The sequence below is a fragment of the Leopardus geoffroyi genome, chromosome A3, assembly GCF_018350155.1.
Source record: "Leopardus geoffroyi isolate Oge1 chromosome A3, O.geoffroyi_Oge1_pat1.0, whole genome shotgun sequence".
NCBI lineage: Eukaryota > Metazoa > Chordata > Mammalia > Carnivora > Felidae > Leopardus > Leopardus geoffroyi.
Window position 1 is genome coordinate 106,012,605 of NC_059336.1, and position 22,836 is coordinate 106,035,440.

At 47.5% G+C, this 22,836-nt stretch overlaps 2 long non-coding RNA genes across 4 annotated transcripts in view; one reads left to right on the forward strand and one right to left on the reverse strand.

The window, feature by feature from the left end:
• LOC123581191 overlaps positions 1-20,193 on the forward strand; it is a 45,334-nt gene extending 25,141 nt beyond the window's left edge. For 2 of the 3 annotated variants that reach the window (XR_006703655.1, XR_006703656.1), the window contains exons 2-3: positions 5,176-5,323; positions 19,935-20,193. This is a non-coding gene — a long non-coding RNA (uncharacterized LOC123581191). Of the gene's footprint in view, positions 1-4,601; positions 4,920-5,175; positions 5,324-19,934 lie in introns of those variants that run through there. The other variant, XR_006703654.1, reaches the window with a different exon arrangement.
• LOC123581190 lies at positions 3,746-18,315 on the reverse strand. Its single transcript, XR_006703653.1, has 3 exons — positions 17,634-18,315; positions 5,809-5,942; positions 3,746-4,171 (listed from the first exon to the last, which is right to left on the reverse strand). It is a non-coding gene; the product is annotated as an uncharacterized LOC123581190 (long non-coding RNA).
• Positions 20,194-22,836: the final 2,643 nt, after the last annotated feature.

Consider the following 22,836-nt stretch of genomic DNA (forward strand, 5'->3'; position numbering starts at 1 on the left):
AAGAGAGGCACCTGTATTTCTTTCCAGAAGGATTACAGTTGCTTCGAAGACGGTCATTTCACCCATTCATTGATCCATTCGTGTGTTAGCTCATTCATTCATTCTATGAATGTTGCTGGATGCCTTCTGTGTGTTTCTCTGCCAAGCATTTGATTCAGGGCTACGGGCAGAGCAGGACCCAATGCCTGAGTAGACAGTCAGCCAGAGTCCTCTGGGGTAAGGTAAGTGACCCTTGACTCTGTCTCTAGTGGTTACTGAGTGGGACCCTCACTGAGTGGCAAAAATAGGAGAGTCTTGCACACATTAGAGGTGGGATCAGTTGTTTTTTTTTTTTTTTTTTTTTTTTAACATTTATTTATTTTTGAGACAGAGAGAGACAGAGCATGAATGGGGGAGGGGCAGAGAGAGAGGGAGACACAGAATCGGAAGCAGGCTCCAGGCTCTGAGCCATCAGCCCAGAGCCCAATGCGGGGCTCGAACTCACGGACCGCGAGATCGTGACCTGCGCTGAAGTCGGACGCTCAACCGACTGAGCCACCCAGGCGCCCCAAGGTGGGATCAGTTTTTAAAGGTGGCTTTTGTTGTCTCCCTAGAGCTATTTCTGATCTCTGCTCCACCCATGATTCCCAGCTTCATAGTCTCCTCCACATTCAATTCCTGTTTCTAGAAAAGGCAGATCCTGTTGACTTTCCTTCCCGGCCAGGCCACCTTCCTCACCCTTTGCTCCTCCCAGTGCCCTCCCACTCACTATCCCAACTTGGGTATCAAAACTGATCCCTCCTATGTCCCTCTCAATCCCTCTGCTCCCACCTTCTCCAGAGCCTCTCTGTACCATGAAGTTCCTGTCTCCTGCGTCTGTCCCTTCAGTCTCTCCTTTCTATGAGGACTTCCAAGGCTCTTCCACGAGTGGGAGGCTTTCCCCTCCCAGATTCTTCATGGGCTGCCACCTTGGACCTGAGGGAGGGGACAGATGCCATCTGCCCTGGCAGGGGTCATTCCCCCTCCTGCCAAGGCATTGCCCCAAACATGTTTCCTGGCTTCTTCTTTTTTCCTTTTCCTTTCTGAAAATAGCCATTTAAAAAGGTTGAAGTGGGCTTCATGAGGTTTAAGGGGTTTATTAGTTTTAAAAACCATGGTCCCTGTTTGGAGGGAGGGGAAACAGCCGCCTTCTTTTCACATTACGTCAATCCACAGGCGTCTGTAATTTACATTTTTTTAACTCAAATGTTCAGAAATAATGGAAAGGCTGCTTGAAAAAAGCAGATGAAATAAAAACTGGGGGAAATGTGTATTATACAAAAACCAGACCTGTGAGCCTGAGGCGAGACACCCCGATGACCTGGGGAGCTGATTAATGAGGCAGACCAAAGGAAGCCCAGGTGAGTGTAGATGCCATGATTTCTCCACAGTCACTGACGCCCTTGTGCTGGCATTTCATTTCCCACGCACGACTTCACGGATGGTTTTCATTCGGAAATTTTAGAACCACTGATGTTTCTCCCCTAGGAGAAAGGAATCCTGGGCTGTGGAAGTTGGGCAGGTTGGGGAGTGTGGAGGAAAAGACTTGGGGGTGAGGAGAATGGAACCCACCCAGGGCATGGCCTCTGTGTCTCCTGGTTCTCAAAGGCGATCCTTTCTGACCCAGCCTCACCCTATGAGGTCTCATCTCGACTCCGTCTCCCCTCCTCGTTCTCTGAGAAAAGAGAGATGATGAACAGATGGTAAGACTACGGGAAGAGGTATTAAAGTTTCGTTTTCTGACGATCTTCAGTATAATTACTTCATTAAGATAAAAAAAAGACCTAACTCCTAGTTACAACTCAAATGTCTGTTGACAAAATAACTTCATCTATTTCTGCATACCGTTTTTGCTAGATTTCTGTCCCTGAATGCTATTTCATGAACGTTCCTTTGACAAATATTTTAAGGGCATATCATATGCCAAGGATGGTTTTGGGATTTGGGGACCCCAATCAATATGGTCTTTGCTGCCTACTTAGGTGAGGGTGCGGGTTGGACAAAACCATCAGTGTGGGGTGATGGGGTCTCTGATAGAAGTAGCAGGTGTTACAAGTAGATCCTGTGGGAATGGGGGGGGGGAGGGCTGAGAGTAGGGAGCTTCCTGCGAGAAGTGACTTTGGGGGTCTGGGAGAAGGTCTTAGCCAGGTGAAGAGGCTCCAGGGGGGATTCTAGGCAGAGAGGAGACTGTGTACCTGAGCCCAGAGGCAGGGGCTATTGCGCATCAAATTCTCTTGAGCTCTGGGACAGTGGGGGAGGGGTGGAGTGGGCAGCAGGGATCCAAGCATACGGGCTCTTTCTGAGGAGCTTAGACTTCATTCTGTGGGTAATGGGAAGTCTTTGAAGGGTTTAAGCAGGAGAGTTTACATCTCTTCGAATCACTTCCACTCCATGACGGAAGTGGCCTTAGAAATCCTTCAGATCCAGCCCCCTTTTTGTAGGGGGTGAAGCTGAGACCCAGGAGGAAACACTGTTGTCCTCTTACTACCATTGTCACCAGCTGGTGTTTATTGAGAGCCGATAGACAGCAGCCCTGTCTCTGCCTCTGCTTCCTCTTGCTCAAAACAATGCTCTGGGGAGACTACTGAGACTATCCCCATTTTACAGAGGAGGAAACTGAGGCCCAGAAAGATGACATACTTTGCCTAAGGTCACTTGGCTGGCAAGTCCTGAAGCCAGTATTTGAACAAGGTCTGTCTGGCTTCACAATCTTAATTGTACATGCCACACAAGGTTCCATAATTCATAGCAGGGCTGGAATTTAAACGCAGGCTTTCTGATGTAAGTCTGTACTCAGGCACCAGCTGCGTGTGGCATATAGTAGGTTCACCTGCTTTCTTAAGAGGTGGGCAGCAGACCTCACACCATTGGCCATGTTTCTGCTGACTGTGTGCACTCCTTTGTCATGGCGATGCCTCTGAATTTGCCACCTGTATGTCCTATTCTTTATATATTCTCCTTATATATCTTTCAGGAAGATTATAACACTGATATGGCCAATGTTAGTGTTCTGAGGAGGACAAGAACTGAAGTCAAGAAAGCTCGGGTGGGGAGTTCTGAGCGGCGAGTTAAACGGCTTTGTGGATTCCCAATCTGTTGGCCTAAGGACACTGGCTGGGGCCGTTCCTGCCCCAGTAGCTGAGCTGGCCTGTCCCTTTTGACATCAGTAGTCCTCAGGACAAGGACCTCCCAGAGCCGGCCACTGTTGGGCCAGCTGTCCCCTGGGACTGGCACCTTTAGGTTTTTAGGGGGCTCGTGGCTGCTGGGCCTGGTGAAGTCCCAGCCACTTGTCATTGCTTCCCAGCTAATGACCTCCTGGCCTGGCCACATCTCAGCTAATTTCTGCAATTAGGGAAGCTTGTTTTCAGAGGCTGAAACAGGAACTTTTCTGAATTAGCTTTTATGGTTCAGAGCCTTTAATTTGAGATTTAAAAAACATCATAGCTCGCCAAAACCAAATAAACTGCAGCTAATGAAATTCGCAGAAGTTCTCAGAGAATGCTTCTTACTGGTGCTCCTGCATGATTTATTGACAGCCGGTTGTAAAAACAATCTTATTAAAGGTCATAATGTTGGGTAAAAAAAAAAAGGCCTTTAATTTATAGCATAATTAGGCTTCCTCCAATAGCTTTGCTTGCCACGCTGTCACTTAGGGCTCTGAGGAAGCACTTGGTGTTTTTCATTATATCACAGCAAAGGAGATCCATGCTCCTAGAGGGCCCACTGACTTTCTCTTTATGGCCCTTTTATTGCTGCTAAAATAGTCAAAACAGGGGGTTGATTAGAGCCGACTGATGCCCAATGATTATGGGAACACCTCTCGTGGGGGGGAAGGGAGAAAAGGTGGGAGGGGGCTCGGGACCTCAGGACATGCCTCCGACGGAAAGGGATGAACTGTGAAAGGAGTGTGAGCAGGCTTCCTGGCTCTTCCCCAGACGCTTGTGGATTGAAGGCTGACCCCAGGCAGGCGGGGCTGGGGTGATAAAAGGCAAGTGGAAGGTGCTAATACCTCGAGGAAGAGACAATCCCAGGGCAGGATGTGTATGGGAATAAGAACCTTAAAAATGCTAATGGCCCCAAGGTGGCGAGCAGGCTGGCGGTGGGTGGTGAAGGAGGCGGCACCAAGGAGCAAAGGTCATGCCTGACGCTGGCCCTATAGACGGCAAAAGGGAGATTCGGTATTTGTGGGGTGAGGAGGAGAGCGTGAACTGGTTCCCCCCATCCTTGAGCCCCTCACCGAGGGGTGTTTGAAGCCTGCTCTCCAGGGTTGTGCTTGTGCGATGGGGGCCCCGGGAGGGGTGGGGGGAGTCCCACGATGGGGCACAGCATCAGGGATGTGTGATAATGGCCAAATCTGATCAGAGATGCCCTCTCCCCATCCCCCAAGTCTTCTCTCCTTCCCCAAACCTGAGGCTCTTTTTAGGAGCTCAGAGTTGCAGCTCTGACCACAGAAAGCGGCCACAGCCCTACCCCAGCCCACCTTCTCCCCCGCTCTGAGCCCTGATCCCCCACTGCCAGCCCAAGGTCTGTATCCTGGACCTGCCTTAGCTCTGCAGGCTGTGTGTGTGTGTGTGTGTGTAGAACGGACTATCCTACTGCTAGTATGGTATGGCCATCATGATAGGGATAGGGTTGGGAGCCTTGTTGTTAGTTTGGTATCCAGTCTGGGCCCTGGTTGTGGTCTGTTGCTGACTGAGCAAGAGAAAGGGCAAGGTGACTGTGTGAGGCTTTGGTCTGCCTCTCCTGAGGCGCCTTTTCTGTCTGCTCTCCCAAATATTGCAGGACCCACCCTGCAGTGCTCCAGGACCCACCCTGTCCCGTCTCATCCTGTCCTGCCCCAGCTCTCTTCACTTCTGAGTTTCTCAACCATTCAGGTTTATCCAGAGTCCTGCATGCAACTGGTGAGTACATCCCTCTTTCCCGGCATTGGTCAACTTTCCGAGGGCCAAGGAACCCCATTTCCGGCTCCTTGAGGCCGAGGGTGGGACCTGTGGTGATGTCACCTGGAGGGGTGGCAGGAGCAGGGAAGGCTCGCCGGCTGGGTGCTGTCTGCCTGTGTCTACCCCAGACGGGGCACAGGGGAGAGCTGAGCTGGGAGACACTTGCTGTAGCACCTGCCAGTTTTCTGACGAGCTCCCTCGGATTTTGTTTTCCCAGCTGTAACTCCAGCCTGAGAGAGAGGGGGTGTCTAGGAGCGGGTCATGACTCATGCAGTGAACACCGTCGACACCTACCATGTGCCAGGCACTGTGCAGGAAGGTGGGCTTTACCGGAGTGAACTTAGGAAGCATCCAGGCTGAGAGAGGTGGGTAAGTGACATTATATAATTAATTATATTAAATGCCACCTGCTGACTGTTCTCCAGGGGACAAGGGAGCACAAAAGAAGGAGCACGTGACTGCCTAGTGTGTGCTCATCAGTAACGGCATGTGTGAGAGTGTGTCCGAGGGCATGCGTGTGCGTGTGTAGTCTTTGAGCGTGTAAGTGTATGTCGCTGTGATGTGAGCGTGCAAGCGAGGACATCGGTGTGAGTGATTGTGTGTGCCCGCGAATGTATTTGCGAGGGTGCAGGCGCCTGTGTGATGCTGTGGTGTGGGAGTATGGGAGTGGGTGCACACGGGGGTGTGTCAGTGATACACGGAGGAAGCTGGCCTGGGGACCATCGGTAGCCTTTGCAGGAGGTGGAAGTGCCCAGAGAAGGGGTGGTTTGTGCCAGGCTGTAACCCCGGGGCCAGCACAGCGCCGCCACGCAGGAGACAACCAGCACGCATCTTCTGAACGGACCCCCACCTCCCTTCCAGTGCAGGGAATAGCATCTGCTCAGTCAGCCTCAGCTGTGCCTTGATTTCTGGTCAGGAGGTCTTGTCCTCTTGGACGAAGAAAGAGAGCAGAAGCTGTTTTCTTCTAGATGTTAGCAACTAAGCCTGGAAGGTAAGAGGACAAATTCTTGAAATGATGAAGTGCTAGTCACATTGCCCCTTTAAATGACCGTAACCCAAGTCAAGGGGTTGTAGTTAAAAAAATTTTTTTAACGTTTATTTATTTTTGAGACAGAGAGAGACAGAGCATGAATGGGGGAGGGGCAGAGAGAGAGGGAGACACAGAATCGGAAGCAGGCTCCAGGCTCCGAGCCATCAGCCCAGAGCCCGACACGGGGCTCGAACCCACAGACGCGAGATAGTGACTTGAGCTGAAGTCGGACGCTTAGCCAACTGAGCCACCCAGGCACCCCTAGGGGTTGTAGTTAATTTTAATTCGCTTCTAGAAACTTTTTTAGACTTGCTAAATATTCTCCAATTTTGTCGGGGGAAAAAAGTGTGATTAAAAAAGGAGTCTGGCTTTTCCATGCAAACTTGTACTGTTAGGGTGTAAAACCTGCTTGGGTGGGGTACTGGCACCTGGATCCTGGAATTTCTCCAGACTGCCTCCCCCATCCCCCAACTGGCCTGCCCCAACCTGCAGTTTCTCTTTCTGGCCTTCCCCGCTCCAGCCATCCCGCCCCTGGGCTTTGTGTCTCAGCCTCAGTTATTTGTCTTATTTCCCTGATTGACAGCCCACTTTGGAATCACATTTCCAGACTGACCTCTGCCTTCTCCTACAGAACACAACTCTGGGACTTAGCTCCAGCCTCATGCTCTGAAACCCCACCTTCCCTGCCCCTCATTCAGGCTCTTAGCCTCTGGGCCATGGGCTGGGCACCCCTAACCAGCCTTCCAGGGTGGGGAGAAGGCCAGACACTAAGTCAGAACGAAACGTGCTGGGGTCTCTTTAAAAAAAATCTAGTTTCTCCTTTGGACTCTTCTACTTATCTCCTCTCTCCTTAGAAGCTGGCAGTTATTCAACATTTATGAATTGAAGATAATCCCATTTCCCGATGACTCCTGGCAGCCCAAGGTTTGGGATAGAAGAATTTTCATCCCAGTCTGCTGTTTGCAGAGGAAATAACTAAAATGCCTCTATTTCTCAGCTATGGATTTCTAAGGTCTGATTCTTTCCAAATAGATTTCTGGGCATTAAATCCTTTAATAATGGCAATAGTCTCCTATCAGGTTTTAAACCCGGAGGACAGTTGTTCGAGACACATTTCAAGTTACAAATTGTAGACAGCTGTCGGTCAAGGCCTCCAGATCGTGGAGCAGTGGTGATTTTCTCTCCAGAGACCCTTCCTTTGCTTTGACCTAGGGTGAGGTTGGAATTGGAGTCAAAGTTAGGGCTGAAGGCAGTACGGATTGATTGGAGGTAAATGTATAGGTTATTTTGTTATTTTATTTGGTGTTAGCATAGGGTTAGATGAGTACTGGGCGGGAATTCAGATGGTTGTGGAGTTAGCAAAGAGGATAAGGGTCTGAAAGGGTTTGGGTTAGGATGTGGTTTGCTGTTGGTATTTGGGATTAGGGCTGGGTCAGTTGCTTTGTTGAACTCTTGGAAGCTCATCGGTGGGGCTGTCTGAGGATTATGCCACACCTGAATTTCCATGCCCATTGGGAACAAACCCTTGGTCCTGCTATGAAATTTTGGGCTGAATAAGATAAGGCCTTCCCCACCAACCCCTCCCCCCTGCCTAGAGTGTTTGGTGTTGAGAGATGTCACATACGAACTCCACAGTAGCCTCCACTGAAGCCTGGTAAAACCCAATGTTGGGGTGTATCTATTTTGGCTCTTGTGAAGGCAGGAGGGCAGGTAGAGGCAGGGGGCCCTGATGTTTGTTTGTCTTCTTGTCTACCCCAGGCAGCTGGGGTAGGACCGTGGAACTCTGGCTTAGGACCTGAGGCACAGAGTCAGCTGGCTGAGTTCTAGGGGCCCCTGTGGCCAGAAACACATCCTACCTGCTCTGGCACCTGGTGTCCAGCTGACCAGTTTTCTCCCATTTTGATCACTTTGAAGAAGTACCTGGGAATGGCAGTCATTTGGTTCTGTTCCTCTGCCCCCGCAAGGCAATAAGCAGGCATCATTCTAGTGCCTTTATGGGCTATTTCTGTGAAAGGGTACCAGGCAAACAGGTAAAGAGCCCACATGCCCCCCCACACACACTGCGGAGCCATCGGCAGACATCATCTGGGTCTGAATGCTGTCCCTTTTGTTTCTGCTCCTGCCGAGGCCACCATATCCCGTATTCTAGCATGCTGACATGGCCCTAAAACCAACCACCACATGCCTCTACAGCTTTGTTCCTGCTGCTTATTGGCCTGGAATGCCCTTTTCCCCACTCTTCTCTCCAGGTACCTAGAGAGTCCCCTCATCTTCCAAGATGCAACCCTTGTGACATTCTGTTGCACTTACTCAGGGATTTATGGATTAAATACAGGAACAGTGTCTTATTCACACCGTCTCCCCAGCACCTTGTCCAGGGTCTGGAAAAGAGTGGACACAAAATCAGCGCTTGTTGAAAGAATGAAGAGCAGGGAAGACCAGGCCATCAGGCTGATGAGTTATACTGGTTTTATTAAGACTTAGGCCATTTTATAGAGCACCCTCAACTCCTCCCTAGCTGAATTCCATCCGGCTTTTTCCTTCCTGGACACCATAACTTTATCTTTCTGAAAATATAAGTGTCACTTCCCTGACCTTCTCTCCATTGTGGTGGCTTAGAGATGATGCAAATCCTTTGACATTTGTCCCATTGAGAAATGGGGTCCCACCCCCCTCCCTTGAAGCTGGGCTGGCTCTGGTGACTTGTTTGGCCAACAGCATGCATTGGGAGTCAATGTCTGGAATTTCCAAGGTAGGTCATAAATTTCCCAAAGCTCCCATTTTGGTCTCTTGGAACACTCTCTCTGAGCCACCATGTAAAAAGTCCAGTTACTCTTAGAACATGCTGGTGAAGCCACTAGATCAATAGTCTCAGCTGAATCTAGTCCCAGCCAGCAAATAATCAGAAATGTGGGCAAAGCCATCTTGGACCCTTCAAACCAGACCAGACCATCTGTTGGCTGATGCCACTGAATGACCTCCATGAATACCTGCTATCCAGAACCACATGCAGCTTCCTGAACAGACCAGGGCTTACCTGCACTTGGGCCTGTGTATGTTTTCCCTCCAGTGGGTCATCTCCTTCCCAGGGTTGCTCTGCTAACTGCTGCCTTGTTCTCAAGACTCCTCAACCATCACCTCCTCATGGAAATCACAATCTGGGTTGGGGCCCTTTTTCTGGGCTCCTGTAACCACCCCCGCCCCCCCCCCCCCCCCATGCCTCCCTCTCTGTGGCAGCACAGTCACAGTGCACTGTAACTGTGTACTTGTTTATTTTGCTTCTGGTTCCCGAGTTTTGCAGGAAAAAGTGTCTTTCATCCCCTCGGTTTCTTCATTTAGAAGTTTTTGATAAAAGTTTGTTAATTGAAAAGTTAATAATTCTAGCTTGATAATGCTTGCAAATTTAGTAAGCATGCCAGCAATATTCTCATGCACATCACTAATAAAAAGTTTGAACAAGGGCACCTGGCTGGCTCAGTTGGTGGAGCATGTGACTCTTGATCTTGGAGTGATGAGTTCGAGCCCTACGTTGGGTGTAGAGATTACTTAAATAAATAAATAAATCTTAAAAAATAAAAAAATAAATAAAAAGTTTGAACAGAGGGAAACAAGGGTGAATCCCGAAGCTGTTTATATCTTCAAACTATCCATACCATTTCTTCTTGTCTATAATAAGCAATTTCACCAAGAGCTTGAAGAAATATAGATAAATAATGTCAAATTCCTTCTCCTAATCTGGCAGGAGTGGAAAGTCTATGAAAAAGAGTGAAATATGGGCGCCTGGGTGGCTCAGTCAGTTGAGCATCTGACTCTTGATTTCTGCTCAGGTCATCATCCCAGGGTTGTAGGATCGAGCCCTGTGTCAGGCTCTGCATGGAGTAGGAGCCTGCTTAGTTCTCTCTCTCTCCCTCTGTTCCTCTCCCCAGCTTGTGCTCTCTCTGTCTTCCCTAAAATAAAATTTTAAAAAAGGTGAAATTAATTTGGCAGGACAGAGGAGCCTTAGGGAACCCACCCTGCTCCCAGAGATCCTGGCCTTCCTTTCCAAGAACCCCAACTGCTCTTTGAAAGACGTCCCGTCTCCAGTCTGTCTCCCACGATTTTCCCATTACATTCAAGCCCTATTCATCATTTCTCAAAGAATGTCTGGGGATTTCTAAATCCAAAGGGATTCCTTTTGGTTTGAGTGTTATGCTCAGAAACTGTCTGTCCCTTCCCAGGAAGGGGTACAAAGAGCTCATAAATCACACCCTGCTCCCACAGCCAAGCTCTGGGCATCTCTTGATGCCTTCTGATGGAGAGAGAAGCATTTTGGAAAAAGCAATGTAAAGGGTGGGGTGGGGCAGTGAGAATTTGAGGAAGGAACAGACCTTGAACAGACCCCTTTCCCCATGTCCTCAGTTTCCCCACCTGTGGTCGGAGGGGATTGGAAGGGTCCGAGTGTTAAGCAATTTTTCCCTAAAGAAAATCTTTGGTCAGTAGCTTTTAACCATTTTAGGGGTCACCAACTTCTCTGGGAACCTGATGGCACAGGGCACAAACTTGCCCTGGAAATTTACACACACACACACACACACACACACACACACACACAAATACACACATATGTGCTCAAAGTCTGTGCCAGAATCTTGCCCAAGATGGATAATCTACAGTTACCAGTATTGACCTCTTCTGTTTTCAAAAGTCCTAACTGTATCTGCTCAGCTACAGAAATGCAGCATGTCTCCCAACCTGCATGATGCGTGGAAGTTACAGGACTATTTCATCCATAGGTTCTTGTGAGTCCCTGGATGTTACAGGTGAGCTGACAGACCTCCATTTAGAGAAGCCTCAGACTTTCAGGACCTCTTCATGTAACTTCAGCTTTTAACTCAGTTTACAAATATTTATTCTTTCTTATTTGATAAATCTTGCCTAGAATATGAAAGTAAGTTTGGATTTGCCATACTCACTTCTCTTCCATGGCCATTGACATCACTGCTCTGCCCTAAGTATATTCTCAAGAGTGGGTCCACACCTTCCTTCCTGTTCTTGGTATAATTAAAGGGGCCCTTTGTGAGCTCCTAGGAATTTTTTTTCTTCCTTGTCTCAATACTTTCTGTGCTCTTGCCTTCCTAGAACTCTTCAAATTTGTCAGAGTTGCTTTCCTTCTAGAAACGGAGTCCACTAGAAAGCTGGTTGGCTGTGCATTTTTAGGTCTCAGGGAAAGATAGGGTCCTTCTTGCTGGAGGCTGACCTTGAGGCGATTACCAGGAAGCTCAGAAGTTGAGCTCAGAGCCCCCTTCTTGTACAACTCCTTCCAGGGACCCAGGGGCGGGAACTCTACTAGTGCATCCATGGGATGATATGTTCCGGTAAAGTTACAAGCGTCGTGTATTTTAACCATGGTTGCTAAGAAGTCTACTTCCTTCTGCTCTGATTGCCTTGCCTTCACATTTTTTGCTTGTGTTGCATGGCCTTGGAGGGGTGAGAAGGTTTGTTGAGACCCAGCTAATGGGAAGCTGAGTCCAGCACGTGTTGAGTCTGGGTTTAGTGAGATGTGTGTATGAGGCTTCCAGTCACTCGCATGTGTAGTTAAATTATTGTCAGCCATCCACAGGGGGAAGGGCTTCCGGGGGCTTCTCTGCAGCACACTGTGCTGACTTAACCGGCACCTTGAGGTGCATGGCTGGAGACCGTGAATGTGTCTTATGGCAGCCCCACAGGAAATGTTTGGGGAGTAGAGGAGAAACAAAGTTTGGAATGTATGGAACCTGTATTAGTTTTCTAGCTGCTCTAACAAAGGGCCGCACGCTGGATGGCTTGAAACAGCAGAAATGTATTCTCTCAGCTCTGGGGGCCAAGGGGCTGACTGTCCCTCCAGATACTCTAGGGAAGAATTCTTCTTGGACTTCTGTGTCTCTTTCAGCTCTTGGTGCTCCTTGGCGTGTGGCTGCGTCGCTCCATTTTCTGCCTCTCTCTTCACATAGCCTCCTCTGTGTCCCTGCCTTTTCCTTTCCTGTTGCTTTATAAGGACACTTGTCATTGGATTTAGGGCCCATCAGGATAATCCAGGATGATCTCAAGATTTAAAACAAATTTTTTTAAGTTTATTTATTTATTTTGAGAGAGACAGAGGCAGTGCGAGTGGGGAGGAGGGGCCGAGAGAGATGGAGAGAGAGAGAGAGAGAGAGAGAGAGAGAGAGAGAGAGAATCCTAAACAGGCTCCACATACTGTCAGCACAGAGCTTGATGTGGGGCTCGAACCCATGAACCATGAGATCATGACCTGAACCAAAACCAAGAGTTGGAGGCTCAACCGACTGAGCCACCCAGGCGCCCCTCAAGATCTTTAATTTAACACCTGCAAAGACATTTCCTTTAAATAAGGTCAAATTCACAGGTTCAGGGGGTTAGCACAAGAACATATCTTTTTAGGAGTCACCAGGCAACTTGCTGCAGACCCAGAGGCTAGTCTAGCAAATAATTTTGCATTCTTCAGAAAGGTAAAGCTGTGAGAATTTGGTTCTCATCATCAGTGCCAAGTCACAGGGAAAATTCTCTCCTGCCAGGAATACACTCAATAGTAAATGCACCATACATTTTTCTGAGAAATGTGATTTAATCAGAATTCCTATGTGTACAGAGCACACATTTGCAGCAATGCTCCAAATAGCTAGAATGCTCATCTGTAGAGTCGTAGGTTTGTGATTCTCATCACTGAATCATTATTTAAATGTCTTGTTTAATACTGACATCAGTGAGTTGCTACAACACTCATGATTAACCACTATAGTAAGAAAATCAACAACCTGGCTCATTGATACTATCAAGTCAAAGGACGTTTAGAATGAGTCTCTGTACAAGAGAACTTGACATGCCGCAAAATACCATAGCTTCTAGACGAAAGGATCTTGATAGTGGTTTTCCCGAATATGACAATAATCCTAAAAATTTATGTGACATTACCAATATCGAGTTATGAAGCTGAATTTTTTTCTAAACCATCAATAATAAAAAACAAATTTTGATTAGCCATGCTGGGGGAAAGACTGAGTTACTTTTCTGTGCTCTCTATAGGAGATAATGCCACAAAACCTTTGATGTAAGAGGAAGCAATCAAAAAATACACACACACACACACACACACACACACACACAAAACCTAAAATACTTTTCCTAAAAGTATTCTAGGGGTATATCGAGCAATTAATTAATAAATGTATGTTGGGGCGCCTGGGTGGCGCAGTCGGTTAAGCGTCCGACTTCAGCCAGGTCACGATCTCGCGGTCCGTGAGTTCGAGCCCCACGTCGGGCTCTGGGCTGATGGCTCAGAGCCTGGAGCCTGTTTCCGATTCTGTGTCTCCCTCTCTCTCTGCCCCTCCCCCGTTCATGCTCTGTCTCTCTCTGTCCCCAAAATAAATAAACGTTGAAAAAAAAAAAAAAATAAATAAATGTATGTTATTTTTCTGGGTTTTGTGATTGTGTTTATCAGCATAAAATTTTTTCAAAATTTTAGTGTGAATGATTTTCTCATTTTAAATAAACATACAGCTTTGTATCTAATTTGTAATCATAAATTTATAAATTTGCCTTCTTAAAGGGTCATGGCTCCTCAAGTTATACCAGTCTTAGGATCATGTCATGGAACCTGGTTCACCCCTCGGTTTGAGCCCTTCACTTTGAGTGTCTTGAGTAGCCTTTGTCTTTCCTTTTTTTAATGCTTATTTAGTTATTTTGAGAGGGTGAGAGATAGAGCATGAGCACCAGCGGGGTAGGGGCAGAGAGAGAGAGAGAAAGAGAAAGAGAGGGAAAGAGAGAATCCCAAGCAGACTTTGTGCCGTCAGTGTGGAGCCCTACATGGGGCTTGATCCCACAAACTGTGAGATCATGACCTGAGCTGAAATTAAGAGTTCGATGCTTAACCGACTGAGCCACCCAGGAGCCCCAGGCCTTTGTCTTTCTTGTATCTCCTAGCTTGCCTTCTCCCCTGGCCCACATACTTGTTCAGATTACTCTCAACCCAAGGACACTTGTGTCTCTGTGGTTAGTCTTTCAGTGGCACTTCTGCCTCTTTCCTCTTGCTGCCAAGGAGATGGTTGATGACTCTGCTCTTGTATCCTCGATGCTGCTGCCACCATCTTTGCAGGGTCACCAACATCTCCTTACTGACTGCAGTATTCTGGAGCAGCTTGATCAGGTTCAGTGGCTTGACCAGCATGCAGTGGCTCCCCCGGTCCTAGCAAGTGGTTCTGGAGTGCGCTTAGATCTCTTACATATACCTCAAGTAGTCTATGTTGAGCGTCATTTCCCCAAGCCTCAGGTCCTAGTACGCAGGAGGGCCAGAGAAGGGGAGTGAGTAGGCATTGAATGCCAACTACATTCTAGTCCCTCTGTTGGGTATTTTTATACATTTCATTTATTATCATATACCTTTACTTAATCCTTACAGCAACCTGGAATTATAGATTATATCAATTGCACTCTTATAACCAATCAGAATCCAATCAGTTGGGAAATAGATGTTTAAGGAACTTGCTCAAGATTTCGCTATTAACTGGCACTGAAGCTATATTTAGTCAAGGCTTGTCTGTTTCTATTTCAAGTCCACACTGTCTACTAAACTCTTCAGTTTCTGGATTACTGTGGAGCAGGGGGACACAATTATTTCTCATATACAACTGAACTGAGAGGGTCTTCCTCTTGAAGTTCTGTCTTCCATGGACTGTGGTGATACTCCACTGTCCTGATTCTTCTCTGTCTCCTTTCCTGCTGCCCTCCCCAGCGTCTTACCCTTGAGTTCTGTCCTCACTTGTCTTCTCTCTGCTCTCTCTCTTGCCCGTGTCATCTGGTCATGCAGCTGCAACAGTCACTTCTCAAGGATGACATCACATATAAAATTGTTAGTTCGTTGTCTGATCCCAGCCACGGTCTTGTTTCTACTAGATTGCACCAGAAGAGGGTTCTGCTAGGATTTGTCTCAGTTAACCATCATCTTCTTCTTTCCTTTCCAAACCATCTTCTCTTGAGTTCCCATCTTCCTACTCACATAAATTTTCACCCAGGGGAAGGGTGTCATCTTCGTCTTTTTCCTGTCCCTCACTCCTTTTAGTCTGTCCAACAAACATTATTATGTATTTCCTATGTATCCATCACCACACTAGGTGCTAGAAATTCACTGAAATTCACTTGTTCAAGATAGACAGAGCCCCTACCTCAGGGAGCATATGCTGTAGTCATAATTTGTTGATTCCAGCTTTCCTGTGTCCCAACCTTTGCCTTGTCATTGCCATTTTCCTACTTCAGGTCCTGGCTGGTCCAGCTCTGGACTATGGCCATTGCCTCTAGCCTGTTCTTACTGACTCTGGTCCCTATGCAGCCCCTACTCCCCCTGCTCTTTAAGGAATCCATAACAAATAATAACTTCATCCTCTGTGCTGAGAAGGGCTGAGCACATTTGTCTCTTTTATGGTTCCTTGGGAAATCTCTAGTCCCTGGATGAGACCTGGAACTCCTTCCGGCTTTGTCAGTAGACATCCACTAGCCACTTCTGTGGATTATTTCTTCATCCATCTCATGGGGAGTCTGATGAGCTTCAGTGCTCAAGGGTTACACTGGCCCTGTGCACTGGCTCATTCGAAAGGATCCTAAATAAATATCTTCCTCCAACCATCTCTCTCTAGCAGAATTCTCCCTATCCTTTGAGGCCTCGTTCAAGTGCCTGGCCCATTGTGAAGTCTTTCCAGATGAACTTCATGCCCAACCGAATGCCATTTTCCACTTGCAGAGCTTTCTCTTGGTGCCCCCTTTGGGGGGTGGGGCATGTACCATGCTTTGCCTCGCAATGTAGAATTATGTCTTCCACAAGCTGGCAAACTTCTTGAGGGCAGGGGCTGCACTCTGCTTATTTTTAACCTTCTGACTACCTAGCACAGTGCCTTGCTCGTAACAGCTGTTAAATAGATGTTGGCTGAATTAAATGTATTTTCAGTTGCTCTCCCTGTCTTTCCATTTTCCATCCTTGCCTCTACTCGCTGCTCCTTTTTCTTTCTTTTTTTTCTCTCTTTTTAAAAGTTTATTTATTTATTTTGAGAGAGAGAGACAGGGAGGGAAAGAGGGAGAGAGAATCCCAAGCAGTGTCAAGAGAATCCACTGCACTGTCAGTGCGGAGCCTAGTGTGGGGCTCGATCCCATGAACTGTGAAGCCAGGACCTGAGCTGAAATCAAGAGTCGGATGCTTAACCAACTGAGCCACCCAGGCGCCCCTCTTTTTCTTTTTAAAGTAAACTCTGTGTCCAATGTAGGGCTTGAACTCATGACCACAAGATCAAGAGCCGCCCACTCTATTGACTGAGCCAGGCAGGTGCTCTGGCATCCTTCTTCTTGCTTTTGCCCTGGTGCCATCCTGCCTGTTTCTTCTCACATTCACAGAACACCGGCTCTAAGAGAAATTTTGATTCCAAGTCCAGTGTTTCCTATACTAGACTATCATCGGAAATACCTGGTAGCTTTAAAACACCATTTTTATTTAAAAATTATATTGGGTATATCATATAAACAGTAAAGGGTACAAAGCTTAAGTGTGCAGCTGGATAACTTTTCGTACCCTTGTAGCTACCACCCATATCAGAATATGGAGCATCTCGAATATTCAGAATACATTTTCATGGATGCTCCAAGTTGGGATATACATATATATATATATATATATATATATATATATATATAAAGTCTTTTGTGTCTGCTTCCTTTATTTCAAAATTTTGTCTGTGAGATTCATGCATGCTGTTGTGTAGATCTGTAGTTTATTCTTTTTATTGTGGGATAGTATTCCATGGTACAAGTCTAGCACCATATACTTATCCATGCTACTGTATCGGTGGACATTGGGATCGTTTCCAGTTTTTGACTCTTACGAATAAAACTGCTATGAACATTCTTATACATTTTTGTGGTGGACATATGCTATATTATTCAGAGTTCTCTGGAGAAACAGAGCCAGTAGTGTGTGTCTGTGTGTGTAGAGAAGGAGAGACTTATTGTAAGGAATCGTCTCACATGATTGTAGTTGACAAGTCCCAGGATCTGTGTTTTGCAAGCTGGAGACCCAGGAGAACCGAACCAATGGTGAGTTCAGAGACCGGAGGACTGAGAACCAGGAGAGCTGAATGCTGGCAGGCTCAAGACCCAGAAAGAACTGATGTTTCAGTTTGAATCTAGACGCCCCGAAGAATCGATGCCCTCTGGTTCAGTGCAGTCAGACAGGAGGGGTTCCTTGTTACTCAGCCTTTTTATTCTAGTCAGGTCTTCAGTTGATTGGCTGAGGCTCACCCATATCAGGGGAGGCAATCTGCTTTACTCAGCCTACTGATTCAAAAGTTAATCTGAGCCAGAAACACTCTCACAGGCACACCCAGAAAAATATTTGACCAAATGTTTGGGCATCCCATGGCCCGGTGAAGTTGACACCTAAAATAAGCCACTACATATGCACTCATTTTTGTGGGGGTGTACATATTCATAGAATCAGAATATGTTTAGCTTTAAGAGACAGTTTTCCGCTGTGATGGTACCAATTTACACTGTACCAGTTTTGTTTTGTTTTTTTTCCAGTAACAACTTCCCACGAGCAAGCTGTTAGTGTTCCACTTCCTCTACAATCTTACCAGCACTTGGTATGGTCAGACTTTTTCATTTTAGCCTTCATGGCAGTTGTGTAGTGGTCTCAGTGATGTGCTGGAACCAGCCTGTGTGGCTTGTAAACGTCCATTGTCTACATCGCTTCCTCATTATGCGATCAGCGAAGTCACCTTGGCTTAACGTCAGCCCTCATGGGAGTATTGACGCCAAAGAAAAGCTTTAATTCCTGGAAAGTTGCTTGTTGAATACTAGAGTGCTACTGGTGATCGTATGTCGCTGTGGTTTTAATTTACCTTTCCCTGATGAGTTATGAGTTAAGCTTTTCATATGTATATGGTCATTCATTTATCTTCATTGGTGAAGTGTCTGTGTCTTTTTTTACCTAAAAAAAAAAAAATCAGTTGTTGATTTTTAATTGTTCTTGTTGATTTGTAGGACTTCTTCATATATGCTGGTCCTAGATCTTTGTAGAATACATATATTGAAAATATCTTCTCCCAGTCTGTTGGTTGACTTTTCATTCTCTTTTAATGAATGGACATTTATAGTTTCAAGGACGGTGTATCAGCTTCTCTTTCATGGATAGTGTTTTTTACGTTCTCTGTAAGAAATCCTTACCCCAGTCACTTTAAAAAAATACAGTTTTGGGGTTCAGTGAATTAGATTTTTGAGCATGGGATGCAAGGATCTGTATATTTTAAAGCTCCCTTAAGTGCACATGGCTTTTAAACACATTAAGTTTTCTTACCTTATTTGCAATGAGTGAAATGCGAGGTATAACCACAACGTAATGCCATTTTTCTCATCTGTCACATTAATGTAAATCAAAAAGTTGTATAACACACAGAGTTCACCTAAGATGGGAGGCACTCTCATACATTGTCGGCATCTGTGTAAATAAGAACAGCGTTTGTAAAGAGCAGTTTAGCAATATCCATTGGGATCAAATGAATGCACATGCCCTTTGGTCTGCCTGGTGATTCTGCTTCTAGGAACATACCTTACTGGTACTCAGAAATGTGTACAAAGAAATAGGTTACGTGGATATTTGGTGCAGTGTTATTTGTAATAGGAAAAGATGGGAAATGACCTAAATATCCATCAAGAGCCATGCAATGGAATACTAACCAGTCAGTAAAAAGGAGATAGTTCTATATGTACAAAGGTGGAGTGACTTACAAGCTATATAGTTAAATGTAAAAAGGACATTGTAGAACAATGTGTTTAATTTCTTACCGAGTGTTTGAAAATGGATAGTTTATAAGCATATGTATGTATAAGTGTGTGCCCATACCTATACATGCTAGTGTATTCAAATATATTTATTGAAGGAAACAAGAAATTCAGCTACAAAAATAAAAATTAAAACTCCTCTTCAAACATTAAAAAAAAATTCAGCCACAGTGGCAGGCACTGTGGGTGTTGAATCCAATATATACCTTTTCTGTGTATTGGCCTTTATAGACCGTGGGCATGTGTTACTTTTATATTTTTAGAGGCCCCTCCCCCCTTCCCCGATCCCGGTGATTTGGATGATCATCTTATCTCTCATGTAAGGAGACTGGGCCCAGGGAGTTTGGGTCCAAGCACGGCTTGCTCAGAACTGCTTCTTGAGAGTCAGTCATGCCCCCACCCTCACTTCCCTCTCTTCCCACACAGCTTGGCCTCTGGCTCACAGAACCAGTCTGTCCTGCACCATTTCTGTCTTCTGCCCAGGACCCTACAGCAAGCCACGAGCCAGACGCCCCCTTCTGAGGGTCTGGGTGGGAGGGAGAAGCAGCCCCACGTGCTGGCCACCCGTCCCTCCCGCTCTCCCCAAGGGTGATCTATGGCTTGTCAGAGGTGTGGGTTCTCGCCACTTGCTGAATAGAAAGCTTCTTTGTTCTTGGGAGTGAAAATAACCCTAAGATAAATGTTGGGGCTGGAAGAGCCCAGGGAATGTTAGGCTCCAGCTGCCCTAAGGCTCCTCCTTGGAGCAGAAGGTCTGAGGTTAGGGGAGACAGGAGTTGGTTCCGGAGGGAGTATCATGGCCAGGGTCCTCTGGGGATTGTGAGCAATGGTGAAAGGTGGCCATGGGCTCTTCTCAGATTCAACCCAGCTCCCAATACCTGCCTGAAAATTACTGCCATCGTGGGTAACCTCCTAACAACCCACAAAAACTTCCTACCCCTTGCCACTTGTTGATTATGACATGACCAATCTCCCCATAACTCTCTTATTCCTCCTCACCTGAAGGCTGTCCCCTGTGCCCGTACAAAAACTCCTCTTTATCTTCATAAACCTGTTTGTTTTCCCATCCCCTTGCCTTTCTACTTGCCCCTCCACAGAACTGGATGCTCTCTGGAGCCTGCATTTCGTTTCTCTGGCTGTTGTTGAGAAAAGGAGGGACCCAGCTCTGCACCTGGCCACTGCAAACCCCATAAAGTTCATGGTATGACTCTTCCATGGACCATAACCTCCTCCCATCCCTAATCCGGCCCAGGCAGGACTGAGTTGGAGGATGCTGGATCTGCCAGGAGAGGAGAAAGGGGAGGGGAGGATTGTTTCAGGCTGTTAAAAGTCTCGAAATAAAGCCTGAAGACAAGATTGGAGTCCGTTTATTTTTCAGTCCCATTCCTAAGGTTCTAGAGAAAGTCTTTTTAACTTGGAACCTTGAGAGGTGGCCTAAGACCTTTCAAGCACCCCAGAGGGACAGAAACCCATGAGGGACAAGGGTGAGAATAGCATCAGAGTCCTCCAGGAAAGTCAAGGGCTGTGGTCCCCCTACCGAAACCCCAGTCCTGGCTCAGAAAAGTGGAATCTGGGCCAGGGTGGGGGCGGGGTGAGGGGGCTCCGAAGTTGCAGCCACAGAAAGGACTTTAGAGAACAACCTACAGCCCAGTTCCTCCCTTTTGATAAGCCTGGTTTGTCTGGCTGAGGCCTGAGGGGAAGGAGTGGGAGGGGCCAAGCAGTGGGAGGGGCCAGGAGGAGAAAGAGGATGAAACCGAGGAAGCCAATAGGACACCATCAGTCCAACTCTATCTTCTGGGTGAGAAAATAGAGGCCGAGAGAAGCTTGGGACCATGTCTCCAAGACAGCGACGAAGCAGCCTCTCTTCCTGGTGCCTATGCTTTCGTTTGTTCTTGCTGGCACCTTGCTGGGGTCTGATGGAGTGGGTGGCTTTGGGACTGTCCGGACCTTAAGGACAAGCAGCACAAGATGATAAGAGGAACCCTCCCCACAGTGGGGGCTGGCACCCCCGCTCTGGCCCAGTGTCCTACAAGGCCTCCTACACCAGTGCCTCCTGAAGGCAGAAAGTGCCTCCTTGGATCTCTTCTCCCCACCACCCCCAACACTTTATCAGCTTTGCCTCTCTCTGGCTCTGCTTGTCTGAATGAGATAAGTTTTGGATGAATCGTGGTTTGGGGTTTGTGGAAAAGAATGGAAGAGGAAAACAGATGGGGATGAGAATGCCCGTGTATCTAATCGTATAGGTCAGACCCTGGGGTAGGAGCCTATGTTCCTAGTTAGGGCTCATAACAGCTCTTTGGCGTAGATCTTCTTGCTTCGCTTTCACCCAGTCTTCCTGAAGTTCAGTGACTTGCCCAAGGCCACAGGGATCGTAGCAGTGGGTGGGAGACGGTGAGGCCAGCTAGCTGTGCCTGGCTGTGGATGGATGACCCATTGCCATCAGGACAATGCTGCCCTAATGTGTGCTGAATGCTTCCTGGCTCTGTGCATGAAGGCTAGGATTCAATGAGAACTTCAGGCCTGAGGTCACTTCTGGGAAGGGTGTTAGAGGAGCACCCAGTTCTGGGGATGCAGCCTTAACAAGTCAGTCAAAGCGTTCCTAGAAGCATCAGCCAAATTCCCCAGAGACTCTTGAGGGGTGGGCTGCCCCACCCTTGACTTCTGCAGCCTCCTCCCCCATGCAATGACCCAGGCCGAGATTTCCCAGCTACTGCTGATGCCCTGGTCTGGCGAAGAGCTGGCTTTATGCTTAGTTGTTTAATAATCTGTGAAGAAATCAATACATTCCCACCTCTTCCCCTGGATTCAACCAGCATGGATTATAATCACATCTGTGCTATTTGCCCATGCTGAGCAGAGGCGTGGAGGTAGGCTGGGAGCTTCAAGTTAAACTTTTCTAGACTAATAAACCGTTTCTCCCATTACAACTTGACTGCCCTCGCCTTTCCTGGCCAGCCCCTCCAGGGCTCCCCCTCATCCCCCCAGCTTTCTTTCTTTCACTGACGCTGACATCACACTCACATTTTCCAAAAATTCCCCAAATTACCCATAGTCTTCTTAGCTCCCGCTGTCGTCTGGAATTACACATCCCAGACTGCACCCTGTCAATCCCTCCACCCTCACCCCAGAGCATCAGGACTCGCCAGCACTGGGGAGTCCTGGGTCCCCTGGCTCAGCTCGGCCTGGCAGTGAAGCAGAATGGGGTCTGACCCAGTGAGGAGCTTTTCCCCTCACCAGGTCCAGTGGGATAAACAGACTACTGGGAGAAGCTGTGTGTGTGTGTGTGTGTGTGTGTGTGTGTATGAGGGAGCTGGCTGGCTGGCTCTGAAAGGCCTTGTTATATGGGAATGGCCTGGACCTTTCTGAAGCCCCACTAGATGGGGTTGGAAGGCACACTGTTCAGTAGGAAAAACCTGGGGTTTGGAGTCAGAAGACCCAGCTTCCAGTTCTGATTCTGCTACTCAAGGGTTCTGTGCTCTTGCACTGGCCATGTAGCTTCCCGCCTCATGGGAAGCTCTGTGTATAAACTGGGGCTCTGTGTATTTTCCAAAAGGGCCATAGCAGTATTTCTAGAGTCACATGCTCTTCCACAACCTTACCACTTTCCATTAAGAGACGGGGTCTGTGTCCTTTTGCCTTGAACCTAGGCAGGTCTCTGGGGCCGCCGCAACAAATAGGATGTCTCAGAAATGACACTGTGTGGCTTCCTAGGCTGGGTCATAAGAGGCATGTGGCTTCCACTGGCTGGCTCTTTCTCTCTCTGTCCGTTTCTCTGTCTCTGTCTGTTTCTCGCACTGGAGCTCGGCTGCCATGCCGTGAGGAAGCGCAGGCCACATGGAGAGGGCACCCGTCTGTCGATTCCGGCTGAGAGTCCTAGCCAAGGTCTCAGCCAACAGCACAGGCCGGACATGGGAGCGAGAGTGATTCCGACCCTCAGCCTTCAAGCTGCCCCACCCAGGTGGTAGTGAATGAAGTAGCGAGGAAGGGCTTCTCTGCTGA